At 37.1% G+C, this 18,307-nt stretch overlaps 1 protein-coding gene across 2 annotated transcripts in view; it reads left to right on the top strand.

Moving 5' to 3' along the window:
• Positions 1-18,307, top strand: part of LOC106056728 (tumor protein p53-inducible protein 11-like) — a 303,798-nt gene that overhangs the window by 134,876 nt on the left and 150,615 nt on the right. The gene's annotated exons all lie outside the window — the stretch shown is intronic.

The raw sequence follows: 18,307 nt of genomic DNA, 5'->3' as shown, positions 1-18,307 counted from the left end.
CCAGCGGAGAATCGACTTGCCAAGTTGGCTTTATTTATATTTCTCTTCTTTTATACCTATTTATTCTGTTTATATCTAGATTGTCAAGTAGATCCATTGAGCAAAGACCTAAATGAATTTACATCTGCTCTTTATAAATAAGTGTAATCTCGATTTTCAAAATTAGAAATAAGTGAACAACAGCCGGACTATGTGCACACATTTTTAATGATATTCTTACGCAATATTTAATGTGCACTTTTTTTGTTTCTTATGAGAACTGTTGTACCCTCTTCCCACACGATATATGTAACATGTTTCCTTCGTTCAGTATCTTCTAACTTTGTTTTAATTTGATTAGCGATGCGCAAGCTACGGCCCGCAGGCTGTATTCGGCCCCCTAACGCAAGCTATCCAAACCCATAAATGATCAATCCCATAATATCCTTTCATTTTATAGTAGAACTATGAAGTCGATCAATCGTGTATGGGATGAGGTGTTATGTGTATCATATACTTACTTTGGATAAAACTACTCGCATGTATATTTGCTTGATTAGTGAAGTAAAATTAGCAAAAGGATAAAACTGGAAAAAATTAGTTTAAGCTATATCTAATATTATAATTCATAAAAAAATATTTAATTATAGCTGGAAATTGAAATAAATATTAAAAGTGATAAAAGTTTGGCTTTAATTTTATCATTTTAAACATGAGATACCGAAATATTCATTTTATAGAAATTCCAGAATTGTCCCCCTTTGTGAGGAAGCTAAATTCACACTAGTGAATGCCCCGTAGGACGCAATAGTCTTCTTTTTTTGAAGTAACATCTGTATCATATAAGATAAGATAATGTACCTGTATCACTATCAAAAGATGCAGTTTACTGTTAATCTGCCGCAGCCGCCGCCCTTAGACTGTCAACATAAAAAAGTTTTTTGTATAGCCCATTTATTATACTACAGCTTGCGGAACACACACTTTTCAATCTGTTTGTGGTCATGTCTGTGGTAGATACCTTGGAGCAGGATTTCGTGCTTAATAAACACCGAAAGAGAATCCATGCGGATTTACACCTCAAAATCTAATCCTGACACACCAACACACATACATAAAAACGCCCACACTAACACACATACATGCATTATGAGACTGATGTCTGACATGTATATTGAGATAAGGATTTTGAAAATCAAATTAAAGATACGACAAACAGATACTTCGTGGTGTAGGCCACCTACGTAGGCCCCTACATTAAAAATTGCTACATGTTATATATTTGTAAATATTATAGACTATCGACTTATCCGATCTCAAACTTACCAGATCTTGCACTTCTTATCAAACCTACTTTCTAGATTTCCTGTGTACCAGATCTTGCATTTATCAAACCTACTTTCTAGATTTCATATGTACCAGATCTTGCATTTATCAAACCTACTTTCTAGATTTCCAATTTTGTTATGCTCAAATCAGAACTATGCCATAACATGCGAGTTCCCTCAGCTGCTCGGCTTTACAGACGCTCGTGAAATAACTAAGATACGCTTTTCAAACCTTTAAAACGTTTATTTATAAGGGAAACTGGTCCTCGAGTCTTCTCTCTAAGCGTCTCTTACTTCCTTCCTAGCGTCACTTAACTCTTTCCCTCCGTAATTATTTTTCCACGTTTCGAAGGAATTCTTCATTTTGCTCTTTACTATTTCACTCACCTGTTATGATTGGGCTCCAATAGCTTTGATGTTTGTTATCAGAAATAGTTTTATTTGTCATAGAATTAAAGGGGAAAGCATGTTCTTTTCATATAATACAAAGTCAAGTTTATAAAATTAAACATTAATTTATTTTAATGAGGTCAAAATCAACGATGGTATCATCGATTAGGAGTTCTATCTACTCTTTTTGTCTCGAGATTAATACACAAAATTATTGTAATTACATATCATAACACAATTTTCCAGATCTTCCGCTAATCAAACCTACTTACTAGATTTCCTGCTTACCAGGTCGAAGACATTAACAGTTACTTTCGTTCAAAGTTCAATTTGATATGCTTTAAAGATTACGTACCTTATTGACTTAGACCTTGGGTTTAGGTTGAGATCATTACTGGAACTTTCTCTACACAATGGCATTCGTGAACGTCAATCTGTTGAAAGGCGGCTGGGCGGAGGAAAGACTTAAGACTCAGGCGTCGAGGTGTCTCAAGATTTTGAGTGAATGAGACTCTCTGGAATGAGAAATTTAAAAATAAGCGCGCCATCTAGCGGCACAAGGCTCATGTGGCACATCTGAAAGATAGTGTATAAACATTAATGTTTAATAAAAATAAAAAATGTTTCATGTTATTATAGTTATCTTATCTTATAAAATAGAAACGTTCCTTCAAAAAAGATGTCTTTAGGTCAATCTAGTTATGCATGTTAACTTGCGTTTGTTTTCTTCTTTAGTCTAGATTGTTTAGTTTAGAAAATAAACAGCCCACCTCCCTTTCTTACCCAGACACACTATGATTGAATAATTTGATCAGCCCTTTTCCGCCTTGCTCACTGAGGCGTGACTAGCTGCTCTTACATGGCTTGCGCACTGAAGCATTGCTTTGCATTTGTTACATCAGTGTCGTCTGAAAGACCAAAGTCTCCCCATGTCTCATTTTCAATTATCTATATGTAAATGGATGTCATCGTGCGTCTACCAAGAGATGCCACTGTAGATGCATGAATTAAGGGAGATAATACAAGGTGGAAGCTGAACTCTTTTTTTTTTTTTTTTGGGGGGGGGGTGGGGTGGGGGGGGGTTGGTTTTCAAAAATTAAAAAAATCGGGACAGAGCTGTAGTTAAACTGTTTGGTACCTCAGAGTTTGTACAGATACAAACATACAAACAAAACATTTCTTACATCAGACTTGTGTCGGTAAGGTTATAGTTTCAAAATGTAGATTAACACCTTCTTGCGAATTGAAGAACGTTACAACTAAATAAAGGACGTATTTAGAAAAAAAAAAAGTTCTAAGAATTAGTTGTTGTTTTTTTAAGTGTATCCAGACATCTAAAATAATAATAACAATGAAAATGTCTTCGATTCCGAAGTTTAAGGATGACTGCAGTGTTTCACATGACTGCAAACCCAGTTGCGTCCTGCATATTTTCCCACATCTGATGCAGACAAAGTCGTTGTCCTCCGAGTGTGTACTTAATTATTTTTTTTTCGTCTTCTGCTCCTGAATTCGACAATAGGCTTTTTTTGGGGCCTCAGATGTCATGTCCCGCGTTTTTTTGCGAAACTTCACCAAAGGTCTCTTTCAGAGGTCATCTGCTGCTACATTCCTCTAATAGTATTATTGCCCAGACATAAAATAGTTCATCTCTGAGTATTATCTCGACTTAGAATATTGCCAAATTTAGTCTGACTTGTTAAACAACAACATCCGACTTAAATTTCGCAGTCCTGAAAAACAAAATGCAATTCTACTTTTAATATTATCCCAGCGAGAGTGCTCTATTCCACAGCGTTTACCAAACTTGTTTCCCTTAACGCAGGGGTTCTCAACCTTAGGGGTCGATTGACGATTTGCCAGGGGTCGCCTAAGACCATCGAAAATATGGGTTGTTATTGTCTGTTCTTCTAGTGCTGTGTGGGTGGGGGGTCGCGGCAGAGTGGGGGATTGTAAAAAAGGGGTCGCCCAGCATAAAAGGTTGAGAACCGCTGCCTTAACGGAACACTTTGAACATTCCGAGTATTTAGCGGAACACTTTGCTAATTTTTTTTAGAGAGGTTAATCCACGTGGTCGCGTACTCGTTAATTATTGCAGCAGTTTGTGGAACACCTTCTCAGGTCTCGTGGAACACTGGGGTTTCTCGGAACACGGTTTGGGAAGCACTGTTCTCTTCGATGACATGTTTGTCAGGCTTGACATGAAAGCGTAGAACTGATTAAAAAAAAAAATAAATTGCGCGCTTATCGCATTGTGACAATTACATTTACAGACTGAAAGATTGGCCTAATGTAAACGACAATGGTGTTGTTTTGTGTTTTTTCTTAATCCATTTATCCATAATTAACTATGAAATAGCATGTGCTTCAGAATGTCTTCTGTTGTGTCATCTTGACCTCATTAAAAACGTTATTTCTGCATCGTGCCTTTTGTCTTCATGCTGATGACGGTTAAAAAGGAACAGTTCCCTACAGAGCTCTGGAACATGTCTTCGGTATTGACAAAGAGGTGCTGTTGTTGCTGTTTTTTTCCCTTCATCTCGGTCAAAAGTTATTTGCTTTCTAACGCTCGCACGGACTGATGGTTCAATTAGGTCCTTCTCACAGGGGGAGAGCAACCAAACAGGAATAGCCCTCGAGGGCTACAAGTTTTAAGTAACTGCTCGGAGAGTACAAGTAAAGTAATACAGGAGAAATGACGTCATAGTCCATGCGAGAGAGAGAGAGAGAGAGAGAGAGAAGAAAAAAAACGTAGATAATTAAATATGGTTTGAAGAATAAACAGTACATACGATTCGGTTATCTGTAAATAAGGTAAACTTAAGTTAAAAGAAAACAAAAACAAAAAAAAATAATAATAAGGCTTGTCTTCGAAGAATGCAGTATTTCGCGTGGCCACGCACCCCCAGCTGTGACCTACATATTTTGCCACATAAGTGCAGGCATAACAATTGTCCGCCGGTGGTAATAAATGACATTAAATACTTCATATTTCATAGTGCTTTTTTATTTGTCTTTACGATATTCTTATTTATGATTATGTGTATTATTCAAAGATTGCCTCACCTTTTCAGCAATATAAATCAAAATAGATAAATAAGTATAAAACGTAATCGTATTATTCCTGTGCTGGGTTTAGTAAAACGTTACCTTTGCCTCTCACAAGTCATACAAAGGTCTGTCAGACAGGGCTGTCCCTTATCCCCCTTCTTGTATATCCTTTGCTTGGAACCCTTCTTGGAATCTGTAAGATCTGACCCCTCTATTATTGGGATAAATATACCGGGTCGTTCCTTCTCAACCATCAAAGTCAAAGCCTATGCGGATGATACAACCTTTTTTCCATCTTCAGAGCAAGATATTGAGAATATACTAAAGAAATTTACACTTTTCGGAGAAGCTAGTTGTTCAAAAATAAATAAAAATAAATCCTCTGTAATGGGACTAGGGAAATTCAAAGAGAATTGCGCTTTCAAAATTCTAGATAAAATCAAGAATTGTGGTATTGTCTATACCTGTAATCCTTTGTTCTATTGTAAAGACCAGTGGGAGAATATTTTTGTCAAAGCCTCAAACTTGATTAAACTTTATCAGCACACAGGTTCTACAATATTTGGTAGAGCTGTATTGATAAATAGTTTGGTCATTCCAAAGATTGTCTATTTAGCTAACTTGTATCATTTTTCTGTCTCTAGTGGTTTCAATGGTTAGGTAGTATGTCTTTGATATTAAATAATATTTCTGTTACTGTTATTGTATTTTTAGGTTAATCACTTTTCAATTGTTTATGATTTAATACTTGTGAATTATTAGAACTTACAAATAAAAACCTATATATAAAAAGAAGAAAAGAAAGCCCACTAAAGAGGCAAGATGGCCCATAAAAGAGGCACATAAAGCCCAAAAAAGGGGCAAAGAAAAGAGGCCTAAGGCCCAAGGGTTCCTATGATGACAAAGCTAAAATTGAATAGCGCAAATTCTGCGATTTCCTTTTAAAAAAAAATAAAAAATATGACAGTCTGTAATGGGATAGAGATACTATATTTCATCTTTTCAGTTTGTGGTGATTCTTAACAGAACTCCAGGACCTCTCGGTGTCAACAGGTGAAGATTAGTTGTCGCGGGGTTTCCTTGGGGAAAAAATTATCGCCAGACCAGACCTGCTTGTATTCATGACCTACTTAGATCTAGTCTACTGAATTTCTCATGAGCTCACTGCAGTGCTGATTGGCTTCAATTTTGGTTTGATGAACAGGTTAACTTCTGGAAGCCGGTGCAGTTCTGCCCACTTGTGGATTTTTCTCCGATGGTGATGCGGAGAAACGGTCAGACCAATAAAGTTCCGTTGGACCTGTATACAATGGCGCCGAACTCACGTCTTATCCGCAACGTGAGGATGTCTGAGTGATGTCCAGGAACATTGTTGATTAGCCCAGCTTTAAGTTTATAGTGTTGGACATAAAACATCAGAACAATGGGACTTCAAGCTGACCTGTCAGCTGGTAAACGCACCAACAAAACCATCAACTATAAACAATTTTGGATCTTCGCTCTTTGAAATGAACACGGAGAACTGATCTTGTTTTGACCACTCGCTAATGCTCCTATATCTGCGACTATGACTTTATAATTGATGAATTCCATCGGGTATAGTACAATGAATGGTGTATTTGATCATGAACTATATACATTTTCTCAATAACCTTGACTGCTGAACAGTATTAGATGGTCTGGACGTGGATGAGTTAACCTGTTTGTCTTGTGTGTTAGTGTAAATGAAAGTATAATATTGAATAAACCACATAAAACAAATCGATACATGATCTATTTAACTTTAGCGTGGAAGTAGACATTTATGTAGGTCAGCACATGTCACTGTAAAGAACTTGTAATAGAGAACGTCACAACGTGACCCTGACCTCCATCTCCCCCACCTCATTATCTCCATTAATTTTTTTCCCCGATATAGTTGCCTAAAATGTCTTATCTTATCTTATAAAATACAAACGTTACTTTAAAAAAAAGAAGTCCTACGCGTCATGCATCTAATGATGCATGTTAACCAATTAAATTCTGACAAGTCATAGGTTTTCCTGGCTGACTCAGGCAACCCATTCCATCCTCTAATAGCACTAGGAAAGAAGGAGAATCTGTACAAATTTGTCCTAGCATATGGAATTGATTAAAGTTTTAAACTATGAAAACATCACACAAGGCATTAGGATTTATTAAAAGAAATTTCTATAAATCAAATAAGAACATAAAACTAAAATGTTATTTAACCTTGGCCAGGCCAATAAAAGAATATGCATCCTCTGTTTGGGACCCCTCAACTCAAGAAAACATTAAGAAACTGGAACAGACACAAAATAGAGCAGTGAGATTCATAACAAACGAATATTCACACTTGACTAGAGTAACACCTTTAGTAAAATCACTAAATTTAGAAAGCCTCCAGGATAAATGACTCAAAAGTAAAGTAGCAATTATTCATAAAACACTAAACCATTATCTTCAAATACAAAAACAAAATCTAAACAAAATACCCAGAAAGACACAAAGGTACATCCATCGTTCCATATGGTAGGACAAATTGTACAAATTGTTTAATCGTCGCTATCATACACCAATTATATGGCTCCTTCTGTCTCTGGTCGTGCGGTATGCGCGCAGAACTGTAGATTACTATTCAAAAACATTAATCGAAAGACTAAAAAAGGTAGCACCCAGATAAATCACTAATTTTTCTTATTTCTTGAGTTTAGGCAGAATCTGGTGTGACTAAACAATCCTATTCTGATCAATAAAGTTTGATACAGCTGTAGGGTTATCTACATTCTATTGTCTAGTGCCGCCTTATTTCTTTAGCTATCGGCAATTAGTCATTCTACACATTTCAGCTTCGATTGAGAATAGGAAGTGATAGAAATAAGTTGTTAATAATTTGTTCCAGTGTTGTGTACTAGCTTAGTTTAGAGAGTATGTTAGTTTCGGTAGGCAAATATATTGTGTACTGTTTTTAGGGTTAGTAAAAGTAGTGACGTAGTCAGACATAGGAATGACTTCACAGAATAGACGAACAAGGAAGAACAATATGGCCATAAGTTAGAAGAAGGTTGATTAGTATTAGAGATGCACAAGTAACGACGAATAAGAAGACGAATCAGACATCCTAAGTGTTAACTCTTTCTCTCCTAACAGACGATACCAACGTTGATTCCACCAGAATGTGGTTAAGAAAATTTCCGGAGAGAAAGAGTTAATAAAACGAATCATTTACAGTAGTAGAAAGTCTTCATGGAGTTTATATTGTTAACTGTAATGTTCTTTGGCTAATGTAGAATAGTAAATGAAATAACAGTGAAGTTGCACAATATAGTTCTACTAGCTATAACATCAGATAGAGCGAGTGAAAGCTTTATTGAGGGGTAAATAACTCCAACACTCTAAGACTTGGGTCATAAATCACGTCTCAGGGTGTAATCTCTAAAAGAATTCGGACATTTGAAATATTGTTTTATTTATTTTTATTTCAAGTTTAGTACAACACTGTTCTTCCATTAAGTCCATTAAGTTCCAGGGGCTTGGTCAGGATGACCCACCAGCAGAAACACGCTTGTCACATTATCTAGTGTCGTCTGCTCCTGTGGGATTTGGTGACGTCAAGTACATCACCGCCATTGAGAGTATTTTTGTTTTGTTTCATGTGTATGTGTGTACGTCATTTGACTGGGCTGGGTCTAGTTTTGTGTGTATGTGTGTACGCCTTTTGACTGGGCTGGGTTTAGTTTTGTGTGTATGTGTGTACATCTTTTGACTGGGCTGGGTTTAGTTTTGTGTGTATGTGTGTACATCTTTTGACTGGGCTGGGTTTAGTTTTGTGTGTATGTGTGTACATCTTTTGACAGGGCTGGCTTTAGTTTTGTGTGTATGTGTGTACATCTTTTGACTGGGCTTGATTTAGTTTTGTGTGTATGTGTGTACGTCTTTTGACTCGGCTGGGTTTAGTTTTGTGTGTATGTGTGCACGTCTTTTGACTGGGCTTGATTTAGTTTTGTGTGTATGTGTGCACGTCTTTTGACTGAGCTTGGTTTCGTTTTGGGCTCTCTCTTGTGTGTTTGCGGGTCTTTGTTCAATCTATTCCGTTTTTTTTTGTTGTTCTTTTGGTACCCTTGTGAATTTATCATGATTACTATCAACAACAGGCATATGTCGCTTACTTATTGTTGTCTGTTTTATGTTGTGATCAAATGTTGTGTATATCCGGCTGCACATCTTATACCCTTTTAGTTGGCAGTAATGAAGTTGATATTGTAGATCTAGATGAGCTCGACAGAAAATGCATACTCAAAATTCTTCATCTCTAAGTAAAGTAGAATTTTAGATTTGTTTTGTACATATCTGTGATTGCTTTACAGCAGTGCTTCCCAAACTTTTGACCTCTGCGTACCCCTTTATAATTTTTGTAATGCTAAGTACCCCTCGCGCCCCATTCTCCCCATATACCATGTTATGTTTCCATTTTTTTAAAGAAGATAATAAATGGGTATTTAAAAAAATCAGCATGGTTAATGAGGTGTAACGCGTACCACCTCCAAAGTCTTCCCGTACCCCTGGGGATACGCGTATCCCACTTTTGTTTGCGGATGTCACTTGTTGAGTAATAATAGAACGTATCAATACTAGCATTTAGTGTTTAGCATTGATTGTGGCATAGTGCTATGCTTTTCTCCAGTAGTCATCCCAAGATAAAACCATAAAATTATCGGCCCCTTTTTCTCATGCTCTGTCAAGTGCAAGTAACTTTATTTTTATTTCCTTTATTTCCCCCACTTGAAATAAGGGAGGTAATGAAAATAAAAACTAGGGTACCATTCCTGTGGAAAAGTTGTAGAACTTTGAGATATATATGACCGAGACAGTGTTACTGGTTTGGTAAGACGGTCGACGAATCTTGTGTGTGGCCCAAACGGTCCAACAGACTAAGGGATAGGTGATGGTGAAGGTCAGGATTGTATCTTGTATTGCAATGAAACTCACATGGTAGCTTATTTAGCTCCAAATGACCAGCACAGGCTTGATCAATTACAGACGATCCTAATACTCGCTTGTAAGTTTGTAGTTCCAAACAGCTGATACACCGGTGTAGGCTTATGAAATTCTTAATGTAGAGCTTGCAATAAACTTGATAAATATTTTCTTTTAACCTGAACCACGGCATATGACCCCGTGGTTACGTCAGAATCTCGCCAGCTCTTACAACCAAACATTCCGCTCACTTCTGCTCATGGTTACTATAGAAACACTCCAGCGCCACACACCAAGCCGTGTCCGACAGAGGCCAGTCGTTAAAGTAGGCATGAACCCTGACCTGCGAGGTCGCAACCTTTGGGCACATGCTGTATATACAGGACTCAAGAGACTCGATTCTAGCGAGATTTTTTTTTCTTGGTGTTGCAGCCCGTGACATGCATGTCGGAAATTTGTTTGGCCCTCAGGCTGACCAAAGGTTGGCAACCCTTGAGTGATAAGAAAAGGAAAGGCTTAGACCTCACTGGACTGTGTAAACGCGCTGTTTGAACTTTTTTTTTTTTATCTTTGACGAATTTTCTAAACGTCACGATATATTTTGAAAAGAGAAATAACATTCGACAACTCAGATCTTCAAAGCCTAATCTTCAAATAATCTTCTGACTGAAGTCTTAATTAATGAGCTTGTGGTTGAAATAATACTTTCAAACATTTTGTAGTTCTGTGTGTGTGTGTGTGTTTCTTTAAGAGTATACAACCTGGACTCTGTTCAATCATAAAATGTATCGATCTCTTTGTGCAAACCTCGTCCAGCGTTCAATCAATCAGACAGATTGTGAGATCAAAGGTATCAGGTCCAAACAATTTTTTTAATACTTAAACGTGCTATTGGCCTGGAATTAAATTTATATTGGTAAAACAAAGGGAAGATAATTTACTAATTGTATGGTATATCCTTTGTTGAAAAGTACTCTAGTGGAAATTATTTCAACACTAACTCAAAGAAGAAATTATTGGTAGACCTAATACTGTTGGCAATGTGAAGTGGAGTTTTTTTGTTGACTTTCTAAGTGATAGACTTGTGAGACCTCAGATACAAGAGCGTTTCCGTTAATCCTGTCAGACATTGAATAGTGTTGATTGAGTTCGACTTCCACCCCATGGGCGTCGCTACGGGCAACCTTTGAACTTTCAGATAGAAATATTGGAAAGTTTTTTTTTTTCGTTGTTTTTTTCTGTCCAAGATGTACTTTTAGGGTTTTCATCTTTCTCTATTTCCTTTTGGCTTTACTTCTGTTTTTTTAATACTTTTAATGGCATTTCTAGAGAGGCGTTTTTTTTTTTTTGTTTTAGAGATCAAAGCCATTTGACACAAATGTAAAAAATATGAGTTAAATCGATGTTGTTGTTTTTAAAAACTATTTTCTCTTCCGGAAAGTTGCCGATTATAAATAATATGACTTAAAAGTTTAACAACTATTTTAATTTGGTTTTAAAAATAGTATGTATGTATACATATGCTGTTATCATGGTTTAAATCAACAGGTTCGCTTTAAGAACACTGTTGCGTCTTTTTTTTTTACCTCTTAACGAGTAATGGAAAAAAAAGGATTTTCAATAATGCTACTACTTTGAAATATGATCGTGACGGACAGACAGACAACACAAAACCAAAACTAACTCTTCCCAATTAGGGCCTCCAAATATGAGCTTAATTATTTAAATAACCAACTGTAAAAATATATGTTTAGAAATTTAATGACCGTGAAAGTTGAAGTACTTAACAATATAACATACTGTGATATCTGACGAAATGGTAAAGACAATGAACAACTTTGGGACCCTAAATGTCTGCCTTGTCGTGTGATATGCGCTTTGGATTGTCAGCTCGCTGTTTCCGAGTTCGAGCCTTGCTCCCCATCTTCCCCACTATCCATACTAGATAAATGCTACAGCTTAAATCTTCATAATTGAAGGATTGCTTTTGGAAAATCTAAAACAAACAGATCTGAGAAGAATCTTGTCATCAGTAACAGGACAACAAATAAAATAATATTGTTATAACCCTGCACCCGCACCGACACTGATGGTGCGCACCGTTCAACACGAGAAATAAACAACATGTTGATTCTAGTGGAAGGACTGTTGTAGATCCGGCTGAAGTGATCTGCTGGTTATGGGAGTCTGAGCTGTCAGGGACTAAGAGACGTCCTTCGTTAAATCGCCTAAGGGCTGAGCCGAAGGCTCTTCGAGCTCTAAGTTTGAAAAAAAAACCTGTTTGAGCGTCAAACAGTAAAAAAAAAAAACCAGCGTGAACCACCGTTCTATCTGGAAGAGTCCCAAGTCAATGCCTATGTAAAGCATTGCTATTTCCGATACCTTTGGCACATCGGGCGCATGGGCTAGACATGTCCGAAGGCCGAGTGCACCGGGGACCTACGCCATTTTCCTATGTTTTACCAAGTTAACCGTGAAGGACTCGCCATTAGTGTAACGGCCCCTTGAGGAACGGCGCATGGATTATCGACTGGACCATAAGGGCTCTCTTTCAACTACATTCCGTGCAATGGGTCGACTCTTGCCTACCCCGTGGTCACCCTCACGGGACGTTTTGTTTCGCTACTCGTTTAGCCTGACCACTTCCTCTGATGGTCGTTTCCACACGAGCGCCACGATGAGGCAGAATAGCGTGCTCGCGATATTGAGGACCTGAAGAGACACTGGGAAGTGTGTCGGTGGTCTCTACTAATGTTTAGGTAGAAGAGGACTTGTAGAACTTAAGACAAGACTCCCTGTGACTTGATTGCTGAAGTCCATGTCTTACTGCGTACTGTATAACTGTAAATAAATACATCGTCTATTATTACCTCCCTTTCGTTGAGTGCTCGCCCTATATTTATTACAATATAATAACATGTTAGAAACATTCTAAGATTATATGTATTAAACCTATATAGTTCAGTGCATCATCCCAGCATTGGATTAGAGAAGAAGATCATTTTTAATGGTCCAATCAAATGGAAATTTAGTTTGACTACAAATTGACCACCTCAGCGTAACTACTGTAGCAATAGCAATATAGATGCTAATATGAACAACACTCACACACTAAATACATACACACTCACAACCAGCGCTTTATGAATTAGACTTCTATGTACTTCTATGATGAGAAAAAAAAGGTTTAGAAATATCTAGTTTCATGAATAGTAATTTTTTTAAAAAAAATATACTTCATGTATTACATCCTATTTACTTACACAGTTTTTAAAGTAATTAACACAATTTATTTTTGGTTTGCTAACATTTAGGAAAATACAATGGATAATCTTCAATTTTAGTATTGAAACTGTAATGAGAGATAAGCAATTTTTTTACAATCTGGAAACCAAAATAAACATGGGTATTTTTTATTATACCTAAAAAATATAAATGATAATTTGATATAACTAACAATGGCTATATTTAGTGTTATACATGAACTAAACAAACTTTTTTTTTTAAGTGAACACAAGAATAGCTAGTGATAGATAAAAAATAAAATCAGTTGTTTTAGAGGCATTGTGTATTCAGATAACATTATGTTTTACAACATTTAGTTTGAATTATCAACTTCATAAAAACTGAAAGTTAATTTTGTTACTATCACACCACTGAAACGGATGGATGCCCTGGTTGCGTGGTAAGCGCTCTGAACTGTCGTTTCTAAAGTAAACGGATTCGAACGCTGCCAGCTGCAATCCCCCGCCGTCCTGTTTGAGGTTTGAGCTAAGATCTGAAGGAACTTGTGAAAGCAACTCACAATTGGACCGAGGCTTGTAAAATGTCTGACAAGGGAAATAATAAGAAGAAACAGGGACAATGTTACGGAACTGGATTATATCCCTTTTACTTTTGATTTCCTCTCTCTCTCTCTCTCTCTCGCTCTCTCTCTCTCTGTCTCTTTTCTGTGTCTTTCTCTTTCACTATTTCTCTCTTTCTTTCGTTTTCTTTCTTTTTATTTATTTTTTCTCTTTCTCTATCTCTTTCTTTCTCTATCTCTTTCTTTCTCTTTCTCTATTTCTTATTGCCACTCATGATTTGCTTTGTCTCTTTATCTCTTTTTTTTTCTCTTTTTCTTTCTGTTTTTCTTTCTTTTTCTCTTTTCTCTCTCGTGTTCTCATTCTTTCTGTCTCTCCTTGTTTTTCTCTCCTTACCAATTCTCTTACTTTTATCCTGTCAAATTTGAGAGGTTCTCAAACACCATTCTGGAAAGAAACGACACACTGAAGTGAAGCCTCAAAAGTCGGAACAGAAATGAAATAACCAATGCACAATGTCAACAGGAGATATATGAAACCTTAACACAATACCAATTAATTAAAATAAACTGCAAATGCCGTGTGCACTATGTTAATCTAGTCTGGCCTTATTCGCTACGTGATATTAAAATATAAGAATTTTCATTGTCTATACATAAGCCATTGTGTACACCGCAGACAATAACTAATAAGGTGTTGTTATAACTCTGCCATGCGCACCTCCATCCAGGATAGTGCTAAAGGTGCGCACCTCTACAAACCAGACTAGGAAGGATGTTGACATTAGGGAAGAAAAGAACGATTTCCGCCCAATTCTAGAGCCGATATAACGATGCCGTGCTCAAGGCAGATGTCCTATGTGTTTGTCATGTCTCCGTGTAAATAAACATCCATGTCTCGTTCAGTTGCCTCCCTTCAGTTATTACAGTATCTACATCGATGTTTGAATACTTCTTATTTAATTTATTTATTTAATTACTCAGTAGCTTACGTTTTAATAAGTCTAGGCCAAAAGAGTTAAAAGTGTACATTGGGAGGCGTGGTCGAGATGCTAAGTACTCTTGAACTTGGCGTGGCTTGGCTACCTATGAAGGGGGCTCGAGGTTCGACACCCGACTCGAGTTGAGTTGTGTTTACAGAGCGCCTACAGGCAGCACGGAAAAAACTACTCCCAGATACCCCTCCCACCCACTGGTCCACAAATGAGATTGGACCATAGCGCTCCGAGCATGCTATAAGCATGAAAGTAGCGCTATATAAAAGCTATAATTTATTTATTTATTTATTTACATGAAGAAAATATCAAATTATCTTGATGGGAGTCTCCGGTACTGTGTTAGACTTTGATTTATTTTCGTCAGCAATAGTGTACTGTTTCTAGTTAACTCTCTGGCTGGCAGAAAGGAGGAACTCCTCAACACTATAAGCATACGAGCGCTGAGCTGCGTTAGTGTTATTGCAAGACATGACTCGTTGTCAAAAGTCATCCTTCAAGGTACAGTGGTGGGAGCACGAAGAAAGGGCCGTCCAAAGAAAAACTGGCTGGACAATGCAAAAGAATGGGCAGTCAAAGATTTGGTCAGGCGAACTGTCACAGCACCGCTACGGCCGAAATCAAGGGAGAGATGATGATGGTGGCTAGGAGGAGGATAGGAGTGATGAACTTCCGTTGTACACTAATTGTGTTTAGTGAACACACTAACGGAAATAAGTACAGAGATATAAAGATGGATTAACAGAGAGACAGAGAGAGAGAGCGAAAGAGAGGGAGAGACAGAAAGACATTGTTAAAAAAAAAAAAGAAAAAAGGAATGAGAGAGAGAGAGAGAGAGAGAAAGTCAGAAGTAGAGACAGAATAGAGAGGGAAAAAGAGAAAAAGATAAAAAAGAGAGAAAAACACAAATAATTAGACAAACTCTGAGTATCTGCTTACCTTATCTTATATAATACAGACGTTACTTCAAAAAATAAGATGAGTACGTCCTACGCGTCATGCATTCATGGATGGCTGCCTGGTCGTGCGGTTTGCACGCTGGACTGTCGTTCAGATTTATCGATGGTCCCGGGTTCAAACCCTGCCCGCTCCCATCCCCCGTCGTCCTGCGGGAGGTTTGGACTAGGAAGTAATTATCTTCAACTCTGAAGGAACATCCGAAACATGTAAAACAAACAAACATTCAGTCATGCATATTAACCAATGACTTAAATTCTGCCAAGTCACTGGTTTTCCTGGCTAGCTCAGGCAACCCACTCCATGCTCTAATAGCACTAGGGAAGAAGGAGTATTTGTACAGATTTGTCCTAGCATATGGGACGAGGAATGTGCCTTTAGAAGTACTAGTGCAAAATGACTAATTCTTTTACTTTATCAGAACCCTATCGTCTTTTCACTTTTAAAGTTCTAAAATGATATAATGAAACCTAACCAAAAAAAAAAAAAAACACTAGAAAATGGTTGCATTTAAAAGTTAAAACTATTTTTAAATAATTAGAAAAAAAGAAACAATATCAACTACTATTTATCAAACCCTCTCTGTTACCAACTTAAAATTAAAAGTTTTTGAAATTTGATTCAGCAGTGCTATAAAGTACACACCTTGATGACTGTACATGTTTGTTACATAAAATGCATAGCTTATCAGCACTCTCCTGTGCTATATACGTCAGTGACTTTCAGATTTGAACATGATTTCTGCGGAGGATAATTATTTTTTTATTAAAATAATTATTTTCTCATCGTAATCCAATATTCTCTCTTTTAATGTGACACTTTAAAACTTGAAACCTTTCTCTAAATGGGGTCCCGCCCCCCACATGTGGGGCGAGTCCTGACAAGGGGGTGGGTGATTTGTTTTGACAACGGTGGTAGTAGGTTTTAGGGCAGTCATTTTATTTTTCAAGGAGGAAATGTGTTTTATTATAGTAATACACCCATGTTTTGATGAATAGTAAAATGAAATGTTTCCAAAACTTAAGATATTTTAATTCAGAAATGTTTCAACTTTAAAGAAGGATATTTAAAAAGTTGTGTTCTCGAGAGGAGTCTGCAATAATATCGACTCAAAACTTTTTGGGTATGACTTTTCAAATTGTGATATTTATCGACTTCCTTGCGACTGAACGGTCGAATCTCCATCATCGCTCTTGCATTGTTGTGTTGAACAGTAATGTTCGCGACAAAATGTCTTGCGTAACGCAAAGATGATCTCAAGACTGTTACGCTTATTTTGGCGTAGGTGGTCAATATTTACCAGGAATTCCTCTCTCTCTGGCCATTCCTCCTTCTCTATTAGACTCTGTTGGACCGAGGTCAATCGTTATAGAATGTATGGACTCAGCTGTAACGTCGGAACCTTTGTGGGCAGTCACAGATCTGTACGACGTGGCAATGAGCTATTGGTCTAAATTGCCCAGACGTTGTGACGTTCTAGGCCAGTGTTGAGGCCTGCCATAAGGAATGGACTCTGTTGGACATGCGGGTGAGCCCGTCTAAACCTTTTGTAATACATCCTTTTTTTTAACTTTTATTACTGTGAGAAAAAGTTTTTTTTTGTAGACGCCAAGAGGATAAATTTCTGAAGCTAAAAAAAATGCTTGTATCCTGTGGAGCTTACATCTCTCCCCCAGTGCTTCTTGTTGTCTGAAGGTGGAACCCACAAACTGTCCAACAGCAGCTGCAGAAATAATAGTTTCTACAACAAAGTTATCAATTATTTATGAACCACTATTTGTGATAAAAAAAAAAAAAGATTAAACAGACTTGATTGTATAAACTTTTCTTAAGTAACTTTGGGTCTTCAACATATCGTATGAATGTGTGTGTATATATATATATATATATATATATATATATATATATATATATATATATATATATATATATGCACAGAAAAATTGAAAAAAAATGTTTATAATTAAATGTCTATAAGTTTATCTTTTTAATTTCTTTCTTAACCCTTTATCTCCGTAATTATTTGTCCACGTTCAGACAGAATTGTTATTTTTTTCTCATTTGTACCTCCCACCCTGTTATGATTAAACTTCAATAACATTTTTATTTCTAATCAGAAAAAGTTTCTTTTGTAATAGAATTATAGCAGAATGCATGCTCATTTTATATACCGGGTAACACAAATTATAAAACCAAACAATAATTTGATTTTATGAGGTCAAATCAACGATGATAATTAGAAGGGACTAGAGTTAGAACACAACAAGGCCTCATTGTTGGAGCTTGCAGCGCCACTGGTAAAAGTTTGAGAAACACTGATGTGGTTGTTACGTGAATTTTTATAGGTTCATATTTTTTTCCCTTTTTGTGTTCTTCTCCTCTGATGATGTCATTACACATGCGACAGCATCTGCTCTCAACTCCATTGTTGTTTTGTTTCGCGTGACGTCAAAGAAGCCGCCTTGCTTAAAGATTATGTAGACCAGCCACCTGGGGGGGTCAAATAAGTAATGCGATTCTGTCAACGCTGTTGGACTGAGTCGACACACCACATCGACCTGATTCTGCAGAATGTCACGGGAGATGTGGGGGCGCATAAGCCCAGGCTAGAGGAAGCCTTTCATCAAGTCGTGCGGAAGGGCTTCAGTTGCAGACGAAAAGACACAGGCTATCTATTTCATTAGCAATGATAATATCATATTGCAAGATTCCAAGGCTTCAACGTCGGCCACATCGGAGGTTAACAATTTAATTTTTGGAGGACCGGACAAGTAGGACGTGTGTGTGAATCTGTTTATATAATAGAAAACTTTCACATGCAGTTTATG

This window comes from Biomphalaria glabrata, chromosome 10 (genome assembly GCF_947242115.1).
Source record: "Biomphalaria glabrata chromosome 10, xgBioGlab47.1, whole genome shotgun sequence".
Classification (NCBI taxonomy): Eukaryota; Metazoa; Mollusca; class Gastropoda; family Planorbidae; genus Biomphalaria; species Biomphalaria glabrata.
The sequence above is the reverse complement of the archived record's forward strand: the minus strand, read 5'-3'. Positions and strand labels throughout refer to the sequence as shown.